Source organism: Rhinolophus sinicus, linkage group LG05 (genome assembly GCF_036562045.2).
Source record: "Rhinolophus sinicus isolate RSC01 linkage group LG05, ASM3656204v1, whole genome shotgun sequence".
Taxonomy (NCBI): domain Eukaryota; kingdom Metazoa; phylum Chordata; class Mammalia; order Chiroptera; family Rhinolophidae; genus Rhinolophus; species Rhinolophus sinicus.
In genome coordinates, this window is record NC_133755.1 from 102,702,899 (window position 1) to 102,712,815 (window position 9,917).

Consider the following 9,917-nt stretch of genomic DNA (forward strand, 5'->3'; position numbering starts at 1 on the left):
AAAATTTAATGCCTTTCTTGATGAAATAAAGGAATTCAAGCAGCTCTGGGGAATATGAATAGCTTTTGAATGAACAGGTTTGACAGTCATTCAATTGAATTGCTTATAATTCCTTAACAAGGCTGAGGTTATTAAAAAGTAGGTTGTGTCAGCTGTTCTCTAAATCTTTTAGACCATGGGAGATGAAATAAGAGTAATCATTATCATCAGGTATTTAAAAGGTGTATGAAATAACATTTTGTATCAGGAGTAAGGATTAAAGAAAAAACTTTATCAACAGGACATAAAAATCTTAGAATTCTGACCTTCTACCATGTGTTTTTGCATATATTGCTTACACATATACATACATATACTTTATATCTACTATATATTTACATATTTGTATACATTTAACTTCTTTATCCATGTGCTTAGTTTATATATATTTTATATGTATGTATATATGAGGTCTGACAATTAAGTTTCTGAACTTCGTGCAATTATGTTGCTAACCTTTTTTGATATCAGAGGGATTATTCGTTATGAATTTGTACCAATTGGACAAACAGTTACTCAAGTTTACTGTATGGAAGTGTTGAAAAGGCTGCATGAAAAAGTTAGACAACTTGAACTTTTCACCAACAATTCATGGCTCTTGCATCACGATAATGCGCCAGCTCACACAGCACTGTCTGTGAGGGAGTTTTTATCCAGTAATCCAATAACTGTATTGGAACACCCTCCCTGCTCACCTGAGCTGTCACCAATGACTTCTTTCTTTACCCGAAGACAAAGGAAATATTGAAAGGAAGATATTTGGATGACATTCAGGACATCACGGGTAATATGACAACAGCTCTGATGGCCATTCCAGAAAACAGAGTTCCAAAATTGCTTTGAAGTGTGGAGTAGGCACTGGCATCAGTGCATAGCTTCCCAAGGACAGTACCTCAAAGGTGACCGTAGTGATATTCAGCAATGAGGTATGAAGCACCTTTTCTAGGATGAGTTTGCAAACTTAATTCTCCGACCTTGTAGTTACGAATTATCCTAAGTGCTATGAAGGAAATGAACAGGTTCAGTGACAGAGAACCAATTATCAAGGGTGGGAACCAATTATCAAGTGAGTCCCTCAGGGGAGGTAGCTTAGGGATATTCCTGGCCCGAAAGGAAAGTTCCAAAGGTGTCTTGAAGTTGCTGTGCTACCCAGCCCAGCCCACAGACACCCGTTCTGAAATAAAGGAACCACCCAGGGGAACCAAATGCCCAGGGTTCCAGCTGCAGAGTAATGTGTTCATTTGATAAGGAACTTAAAATACTAGCACAGATATTGGTGAAATCTAGAAGATATTTAGTTCACAAGTCTACATTTTGAACATGCTGTGAGGAGATAGAAAAAGTACCTCTGACTGCAGAGCTCTGAATCTAATTGGGTAGAATAAACAGATGCATGAGAAATGACACCAGAGGCAGTGGACCAAAATGTGCAAAAGGAGCCGTCCTAAACGGGATAAACAGAGCACGGTTGAGCTCATCCTTTTCAAGGGAAATGAATTACAGACATGGCATTTACTTAATTGATGGTGAAGGCAGTGGGTATATATTTAGATGGACACTGAAATTCAGGAAGACAGACAGACACAGAAAGAGGATGCAACTACTGGTGAAGGACAACACAAACAAGGTAAAGAACTGAGAAGCTCTGTCCTAAACTTGTTAAAGTGCCACGGTTCCTCTGTGTGCCTATTTCCCTATGTATCAATGTTGTTCAACAAAACATAAGCACTTGTATATACGGGGCACAAACACTAGGCATTTGTAAAACAACCAGTGTCTGCTACGTGTTTGTTACTAAAATATTTCTTGTTCCAAAAACGAAACCAAACCAATAAAAACCTTTCATTTCATGATCCTAATACTAATTTCTGTCCAGCATGAAGGCGTTGGAATTTTCAGAGTGCTGTTCAGAATCAGTTCAAAGTATATATTTTGAGTGATTCCTACGTGCCAAGGAAGTTACGGAGCACTGCGCTGCCAAGATGCATCCAGTCCTTTCCTTTTGGGGCTCCAAGAGTAACGTGAGACAAAGAAACAGTATTTCATATGATGCAGTATGGAGGCACAAATGGGACAAGCGGAGTCGCTCAGACAATGAGTAGGAAAGTTCAGAGAAGATTTCTGGAAATATGGTTATTTGAGAATTCACAACAGAACAAAACAAAATCGTGGGAAAACAATCACTTCAGGAAGGAGAAACAGCATGGGCAATGCAGTAGGATGGGGTGTGCTGAAAAAGGTGAACAATCTTAATAAAATATTTTTAGAAACTGCATTTGTCACACAAGGTGGCATGCAGGGTGGGGTATCAGCTCCCACTCCCCACATAAGAACGCAGGACATGGAGAGGCCAAAAAGGAACACCCACGGAGCCATAGATTGAAGAGTTATACCACTATAGTCTTGCTGGCGGCTGGGTTGGAGACACAGGAAGCAGGAGCCACACAATCTGCAACCTGCTGTCCGCTACTCTGCCAACCAACCAACCCCACTTGCTAGCTGCAAACCACCCTACTAACTGCAATCTGCGCTTGCTAACTCAGCCACCATCTTCTTGCTAGGCCCCCATTTGCTGTTAGCGTAGCCACAGCAATTATATTAGTGGCCAATGGCTCACTGGTTACAGCTGACAGCCAACTAGCCACAGCTGATGGCCATCCAATCACAGTTGATGGCCATTTACTACCTGAGCCAACACCTTTCCACGTGAGGCCGAGAGCCTGGAAACTGCACTCCTGGCTCTGTCCCCACAGCATTAATGTACGTTTCAATGTTCAAATTTCAAAATAATTTTAACAAAAACATGGGGTGTACAACCCTACTTTGATACTTTTGGATTAAGAGTATATCTCTAGAACTATTAGCAATGCCCTAAAACCATTTTAAAATTGCTTGTTTTGTGGCTCAAATTTCCTTCCTTGGAAAGAAAGCACCAGTGACAACATTTTAGAGTGGTTAACAGCTCACAGATCCATATTCCAATCCTATCAGTCATACATGTGGAAATAATCTGGGGACCCTATCATCCTTTATGACTTTTTAGGAAAGTTACTAACAACCAGCTGTAAATCAGCACCCTGCAGTGAATTTGAGGGGTGTGGCCTGAAGAAGGGGGACCACTAGGCTAACAAGTGTAATGGCTGAGTGTCTTGTGACCCTACTGTTAACAGAAACTAAGAAAAATAACTTTTCTCTGCCTCCATCTTAGGACCATGGCACAGAGCAGGCTCGAGGTAGAATCTTCATTTAACTGCAAAGGGAAGAGTGATAGCAGGAGTTCACACTCCAGAAGGTCGTCTGAGATCTTTGGGGTGAATACAGAGTAAGTGCACTTCCAACAGTGTTACTTGCCTAAGAGTTCAGTAGCCTGTGTTAGACCTTGGAACAGTCAGGGTCCAATCAAGGAAAGCAGGGTTCACTTGGAATATTTAAATAGAGGGCTCTCACACAAGGAATTGATTAAAGCACAAAACAGGTGATGAAAGAGACAGACAAAGCCAATTAAGGAAAAGTGAGGCAGCCCGATTTAGCAACAGAAGCAAGTCACAACTGCCCCCAGGCTGGAAGGATGCAAGGACCAGGAGGAGGTAGCGTAACACAGGAGCCTTGGGTTCTTTGGTGAGAATTGGAGCTGTGGTCGGCTTCTGTGGTGGGAAGTGGAGCATGGAAGAGACAAAGCTGCTGCCTGAGAAGGTGCAGGAAGCAAACTGAATGTCAGGAGAAGTGCCCCGGCCTCTCCATTCTCCCCAACCTCAAGTCTTCTGCCATTGCCCCACCTCCAAGCTCCCACTGGCAGAAGTCAGCTGCAAGTGCTCAGGGAAAGGAAGCCTCAGCGTCAGCTCTCCCTCCCTGCCACGGAGCCGGAGGAAGCACCAGGAATGGATCCAAGAGCAAACTGACCCAAGACCCAACTGCGAGAGTTAGGGTACAGAGTTCACAGGGCTACCCTGCTGGAAAAAAGGAAGCCTGCACTTTAAAGTCTTGGTTCTTAGAAGGTTTGAGTGTAAGAAAAATATCTTCAAAACATGTTTCCCCTCTTTGTCTGCTTTGCTTGGCCAGTTCATCCTAAAATGGGAACATCTGCACGTCCAGGCCCCAAATTAGTTTTAGTTTGGCTAGAAACACTCATCAGAAGACAAACTGATTTTTTTCTCTCTAAAAGAAATTGCATTTTAATATCCTATTGTGTAAAATTTAGGCAAACATGTAAGATTTTTTGTTGTGCTTTCTAGAAATCAGAAAATCCTTGAATTGTCAAAGGCTTATTTGCCTAAATTACCATGCTGCCCTCACACTGAGATGTGGGGTTTGTTTTGAGTCTTTGTATATTTAGTGACCTGCGGTATTTTGATAAATGCCATTGCCTAAAACTATTCAGTAGGAGGTTTGGGCACCATCTATGTTTGTTTCTGTAGGAGCAGTAACTGCCTAGAGAAAAATGTGGTCCTCATATGAAAGATGCAGTATAAACAAAATTCTAGATGATGACTTTAATATAATTATTCCACCTTTCATTTACATAGTGCTTTATGCATTTCAAAGTGATCTGATCTGCTTTCATTGAACTATTCTTCATAGAACCTGTGGAAGTTGGGGATGGGCTTCTGAACGATACAAAAGCTCAACAAGGGAAACAACACTGAAATTAGGCTGTCTTTTAGAAGACTGAAAAAAACGATCTAGTCTCATCTTTTGTTGATATTGATAGAAAATACTTACTGAGCACCTTCTCTGTGCCAGGCATTTTAAAAGTATATCACACATATGAACTCATTTAATCGTCAGAACGAGTCTATGACGTAGGTATTATTATGTCCTCATTTGACTAACGCACAGGGAGGTTAACTTACAGCTAATGAAAGATATGAGTGTAGCAGTAACAAAATACAGCCTCTCTTAGGCAGTGTCTTCTTTAAATATTTACCCAGAAAACAACAATCTTAGTCCCAGAGACATAATCACAGAGACACGGGATCTCTTCTCCTACAATGCGCATGTAACTCAGTGGCGTGCTGGGAAACCGGCTCCCTGGCTCTCTGCAAAAGAAAGAAAAAAAAAGCCCTGATTATTTGCATCGCCCCAAATTCACATATTGGAATCCTACTGCCAGGTGTGATGAGTTAGAAGCTGGGGGTGATTAGGCCTTGAAGGTAGTGCCCTCTTGAATGTGATTAGAGTGTTTATAAAAGAGATCCCACGGGGCTCTCGAGCCATGTCCACCATGTGAGCATAGAAGGAGATGTCTTTGACCTGGAAGAAGGCCCTCGGTTGACCATACTGGCAACCTGAGCTCAGACTTCCAGCCTCCAGAACTGTGAGAACTAAATTTCTGTTGTTTATAAGCCACCCAGCCTGTGGTATTTTGCTTTAACAGCTTAAACAGACTAAGATATAGCCTTGGTCAATTTCCGTGGTATAAACAGCCCCACCAGCATCCACTACAAGCGACCAAAGTGAAGTCACCGAACGCCTAGTTGAGAAGAGATGAGCATATTCAGATCTCATGAGCCTGTGGCTCCAGCACACCATTGGCTGATGAAAACTGCTGTTGTGCTCAAGGTGACATGTACACCGTGGAAGTAATGACCCACTCTTGAAATAGTCTTAAAACATGAAGTCATTTTATTTTCAGCTATTTTATAAAACTCAGTGTGAATTAAAACTTTTAGATATGTTCACGTTCAATCACTGCATATTAAGAATAATGTAGTCATATTTATTTTGGGGATGTGTTTCACTGATGATAATCAGGCTTGTCTGGAATGAGGTAATCACACAGCAGCTGGAGAGGAGAGAAGGGAGGCTGAAAAAGTGCAACCACTCATGATAGCCAACAGATAAATGCGGTGAGTCAGATACCAGCCATTTTCAAAACCATAGTTCCTTAGGCTATTTTGCAGCCAGTAGAGTTACTAAGATGCCACTTAGCAACTTGGAAGTTTTGGGTTTTGATCCAAATCAGAATTTCCTGTGTCACTTATAGAACATCGTCACCTCCAGAGTTCATTCATTAGGCGTTTAGGGAGGGGCGCCCATTTGTTTAAACCCCCTTAGCGGAGCCATGTCAACTGAACCAGAAACAAAGGGGAAAGACAAGCAGGACTTCCCCGGGGAGGCACCCAGGCCGAGCTCCCACGCCTTCTGTACTGTTTGCTTCTGTCCAAGCTCCCTCTTCTGGGTCCTACCTGTCCCTTCTCTACTACCAACGTAAGTGACTGTCGTTATTATCAAAGCCGCCTCACCACTAAAAACATTTCACAAGTACATGTGCACAGGTACACACTATTATGATGCATTCTGCTTTTCCCTTTCTTCTCCAAAACACATACATCATGAATAATAAAATCAAAGCTTTCTGTCATTAGCTCACTATACTCTTTTTCTTCCTATTATCCCTCCCCCAGCTCCCCACAACCCCAAAACTGTTTGTTTCCATAGGTATCATAAAATTCCACTGAGGGAATATGAATATCTCCAAACATTTTTTTCTATATGAAAAACAAAATTGTTAAAGAAGCTTGGCTTGATTGTTTCTGGGGAGAGGTAATGCAGTAAGACAAAGATTTTAGTGATCTTTTTGATAGTCATGCCTTTAAAAATCTCTTAATAACCCAAAGCAAAACGATAACAACCCCATTCTACAAAGAGGCAGGTCAGCAGACAGAAACTGGGAAAGCTTGTGAAGGCTTTTTCTTCCCACCCACTGGTTTGGTGCCTGCGTGCTCCTCCCTCTGAAGAGTCTGGTCTGAGAAGAGGGATTTGCCAGCTGTTCTGGACATAAATGAACCTGGGTGGAGAACTCCCTTTGCAACTCCTTTGCCTTTTCCACTTTTTTTTCCCCCTTTCCCTTCGGTATTTTTGTAGGGAAAGAAAAGGCCTAAAACCTTACTCTTATAAATTAATGATGTTGAAAATATTGCCAGATCATTGGTCCTGGGTCAAGAAACAAACAAACCCAAACCTTCACAGGTAAAAATCCTTTTATCTTTCAAACAGAGACCATTGAAATTTGCTCCACAAACAGGTGGAATGAATAAACCAAATAAATCCAAATGTATGAGTCAAAAAAAAAAATATATATATATATATATTGGTATATATTAGATACCAATCCCTATGCTAACAATCTAAGAATCCAAATTTGAATAAAACACAGATCCTGTCCTTTGGCAGTTTGCAGTCTTAATTTACTAATCAATAATTTACTAATCACAATGTAATAATTGTGATTAAATTTCTTTATTTCAGATATTAATGTTAATCTATAATATGAAATCTTTCAAGCAAGGCTTTAAATATGAGTGGCATGTAGCCATATCATAGATATAACAGAAGGTAATCGAACATTTCCAGGTATTTATCGTTGTAAATTTTATTATCTATTCCATTCCAATCTGATTAGGAATCTGAAACACAGAAAAAACAACTTGAAGGGCAAGATTTAATTTTGAGCTGAAAAAGGAAAAGGAAAAAGAAAGTTCTGTTTCACCTACCTTCTGTCCATATCTGACCTTTCACTCAAATCTCATCTCTTCTATGAAGAGATCCTTTTCAATCCCAGCCTAAATTAACCTCCTCTTTTTTAATCTGCATAATTAACATATTAATACATTCCACATATATTTTAATCTAGTAATTGTTATTCAGATGGTTCCACGCTAAGGCTCTGGCTGCATGCCACTTGAAAAAGTTAAAAATCCAGAGACCTGGTGGAAAGAAAAGCAGGTTTATTCAGAATGTCTGCATCTGGGAGGATGGCGGACTCCTGTCCAAAGGCCATCTCTCCGTTCCTAGATCCATCAGAAGGTTTTATGGGTACACAGAAGAACAAAGGAAAGGGGGAGTCGGTCAGGCAGGTCCGAGGGCTGACATCATTCCCTGGTCTGTTTTAAGGTAATGCTTTCTCCGGACTAGGATTTGGCCATCGCGGCCTGGGGCTTTATGGGTCACTGGTAAAAACTGCAAAGGAATCAGGTGTCCAGGCGCCTGAGGAGTAGGAAATTGTTTTTTTCAGGTTAGGATTCTGTTAATTAAATGGATTAGTGAGGTATGGGTAGTTTGAGAAAGGGAACAAAACACAGTCCTTAAGTTAAACAGTGAGGAGAGAAACAGAGAAAACAGCTGAATATCAGGGTGGATCAAACTGCAAGCTAGCTAGGTCTAACTGCATTATGGATTCCCTGAATTTCACCCTCACATTTCCCACCATCAGGACAATCCCCAGACAGTTTCAGAGAAGCATGCTATCACTAGCATAGTGCAGTTTAACTTACATTGGTTCCAATCCAAATTCTCTTCTTATTTGGCCTATGGTGAGGAGAAAAGCGAAAGAAAAATGTTTGTGAAGCACATGCCCTTAGTAAGCACTCAGTGCATGACAGCTAATATAAATAAATATGAGGTAGTAGCTTGGGGGAGGAGGGTTATCACTTTGTGAGGGCTGTAAATGTCTACCTAGTATGTTACTCTGTACACCTGAAACTAATAAATAATAGTAAGAACAGTAATTATTATAATAATAAGAGATTTTTTTAAAAATGAAGTGTTGGGAAGTCTCTTTGACCCCGGGACTTTTCCTCAGCGTCCAGATTCTGTGCCTTATATCCTGATTATCAGTTACTCCCAGAGACATCGAATCAAGTCATAAACAGTCAGAGTTGGAGAGGCCTGCTGAAATAATTTAATTCCACAGTCTTCATTTTTAACCTCTGAACCAATTTAGGGCTTGTAGCTAAAGCAATTTATATGCTTTTGTGGGGTTCAATTGTACTGCCTTACACAGCTGTTTTAAGGTTCAGTGAGAGAACCCAGGGGAACCCCATAGACAGTTACTCGCATAACTAGTCACTTAATAAACCATTGCTATTATCATTAAAGTAGTAGTAAAAAAGTCAGCTGACTTTGAATTCAGTTCAGTGCTCTTTTCCTGCCTCTTAAAATGCACAGTCCTTACAAAAATAGTTAATAACAGGAAGAATAACACATCACTATTGATAATCTTTGCATGCATTAAGTAAGACCAAGTTAAGCATACTGACCAGCAAATCGGAAGATAGTATATCATCTTCTGGCACATGTTGTTACAGAGTCAGACCTTTGTTAGGAGTCAGATTTGCCCACTATGAGAGTAGGACGATGCTATTTAACTTCTCTCTGTTTCCTCAACTGTAAAATGGGGACAATAAAATACTTCCCTCATTGACTTATTGTAAAGAATTCATTATACACGAAAGCATTTCAAAGTCTCTGACAAATAGCAAGCTTCCAGTGAAGGTTATTTTATTATTAACATTTCATTATTATTTATAGATACGGTTATCATAATTTGTCATCCATACTGGGGACACATCTGACAGTGAATGCTATGAATGATTACACAGGAACAACAGGCATAAGCCAGGATGCATGGTCACCTTATCTAAATATATTTTCTAGCAGAAAGCAAATTCCCAAGGGAGTGTATAGTGTGTGGAGAATTTACGTGGAACTCTTTGGAAAGATGTTATGTAGGGGTCAGATTCAAGATGGGCAGAAAAGTATGGTGCTGCCTTTTCCAAGCTCATCTTAGACAAAATAGAAGGAGGCATGGTGTTTCTGTATGATTTATAACTTAGCTGAAGTCTTTCCTAAGTTCTCTCTGAAGATAAGGCCCTGGGAAATGAACTTTCATTAAAAAAAAATTTTAAGTATTTTAAGAGATACTTACTGAAATCTCTTATACAATTCCTGTCTCATTAAACAAACATAAACATTGTCATGTATACACTCTAAGTCCTTTTTAAATACAAGGGTATATAAAGAAGGAAACAAACTTCTCTTCTGATTCGTGTATATCACTGACCACTCATGCAGCCAGACATTTATTCCTCCTTTTGTTT